General features: G+C 45.0%; 1 long non-coding RNA gene across 1 annotated transcript in view; it reads right to left on the reverse strand.

Annotated features, from left to right (window-relative positions):
• LOC109292816 overlaps positions 1 to 2,116 on the reverse strand; it is a 9,163-nt gene extending 7,047 nt beyond the window's left edge. Inside the window, exon 1 of the long non-coding RNA XR_002096184.1 lies at positions 640 to 2,116. This is a non-coding gene — a long non-coding RNA (uncharacterized LOC109292816). The remainder of the gene's footprint in view (positions 1 to 639) is intronic.

Raw genomic sequence — 2,116 nt, forward strand, 5'->3', positions numbered from 1 at the left:
AGATAGATACACACAAACCCGTTACAATGGTCCACAACGGTGGAGGAAGCGGTTCGAAGGAAGTGTCTCAGTCCATATAGAGTCTCATCGCGGTGGTCCTCTGCTGAGAGAGAAAGGAGATAGATACACACAAACCCGTTACAATGGTCCACAACGGTGGAGGAAGCGGTTCGAAGGAAGTGTCTCAGTCCATATAGAGTCTCATCGCGGTGGTCCTCTGCTGAGAGAGAAAGGAGATAGATACACACAAACCCGTTACAATGGTCCACAACGGTGGAGGAAGCGGTTCGAAGGAAGTGTCTCAGTCCATATAGAGTCTCATCGCGGTGGTCCTCTTTGGGTGGAGCGGGGTCTTCCATGGTTGAAGAATCCTCTCAGAAGTGAAGGTCCATCTGGTACAGAGGGAAATATTCTAACCAAGATCATACAAAAACTGCTGTGACTCATTATAAGACTTCCTGAGTTCAGTTGCACTCACCTCATCTTAACTGCATAATTAGTGCTATATTGCACTTTTATAGCAGGGCATTTCACTTGCTGTGCTGCAGCAAGCCTTGCCATGCACTGAGGAGCAAGCAGGTAGGCAAATGTTTGTATCCCTGTATGCAGACAGTGAAACAGGGAGGTTATGTGGCTCACCTAAGACAATTTAGAAAACTTGCATCAGAGCTGAGGGTACAAATGGACAAGTCTCTGGCTTCCCAATTCTGAGCCTACCCACAGAAATCTTCTTCCTCTCCAGAGACAGATAAAAATGATGATTTGAGATGCAGGGGTGGTCACAGCAACTAGGGTCATTAAGCCCGAAAAAGAGATGAATTAGGTAATTAGTATGGAAGAAGGTACAATCTAGTGACAGATGACATTTCTCCCTTCCAAATCACTCTGGCATTCAGAGGCAAGGGAAGGGCACAAAAGGTTACCAGATAAAATTAGTAGCAGGTGAGTCCATATCAGGTGAAAATGCTTCTCCATTCAGCCTCTAATGAGCCTCTGAATTTCAGGGCCTCTGGAAGCCAGAGAGTTCAGAGCTGGAGCTTTAAAAAAAATGATTTAAAAATCATTTCAGACTAGTAACAACAGTCATGGGGTTACTCATAAAGAAAGGGATGAAGCAGGTTCATCTTTCACAGCCAGGCTAAAAGATAAGGCAGAAGGATTTTCTCCCAGTCAGTCAGTATATTTGGTTTTCCTCTGATGTACAAAATGCTGACCACTTCCACAATACATCCCAAACAGGATCACCCAACTGGTTTGTCCTAGAGCAGTTATCACATATTTATGTTCCTCATCAAAACATGAGCCTGAAACTGGATGGCAATGTCAAAACCCAGCACGGATGCTACATTTGGAGGTAGAGGGGACGGATCAGGGAGAAACAGAGCATGCATCAACATAACAAAGCACCTTTTAAACTGGCTGCTGCTGGCATGCAAACTGGGAATCCCCTAGCACAGCAGTATGACACTGCTTGGTAGGGGAGGCACTTTGTAGATTTGGTCTAGCATACTTGGTATAATGCGTGACCCATACGAGCATTATACTGCTCTACACGTGCTGTGCTGCACCCACAAATGACCTGTACCCACTTGGAATCTCAGCTATTTTTTGTGAGTAGCTTAATTTATGAACGCCACTATTTGCTTCAAAAAAATGTAGCTCCTCCTTAACCCCAGTGTGGAAAATAACCCCACGCAGAAGCCCAGCACAAGGCCTGTCCATCATTTACTTCCCACCCAGGTGCTGAAAGTTTAACTATGGGATTTCTGCTAGGTCTCTGCACAGGGGAGAATATCACCCACAGCCTTCTGTTCCACTCACAGGAGAAGAATGACAGTAAAAAAGATCTTCACAGTGCAGCTTTTCATATTAATCCGAGTGAATCACTGGCAGAGCAAATACATCTCAGGGTTAAAACAAAAAACAAAAAACCCAAATGCTTTGCAAGCCCAGTGAATGCCACAGTTGTGGGTGTGTGCAGCAGGAGAACATGTACCAACAAGGGGTAAAGGAAGCTATAGAAAATGCCTTGCATCCAATAAATCAAAAAGGATAAGGAGCTGCACCTATTGGCAGCAGAACCTGAAAGGTGATTTGGCGAGTTCTCACCACACGC

This window comes from Gavialis gangeticus, unplaced genomic scaffold (assembly GCF_001723915.1).
Source record: "Gavialis gangeticus isolate Ggan-Ray unplaced genomic scaffold, GavGan_comp1, whole genome shotgun sequence".
NCBI classification, from domain to species: Eukaryota; Metazoa; Chordata; order Crocodylia; family Gavialidae; genus Gavialis; species Gavialis gangeticus.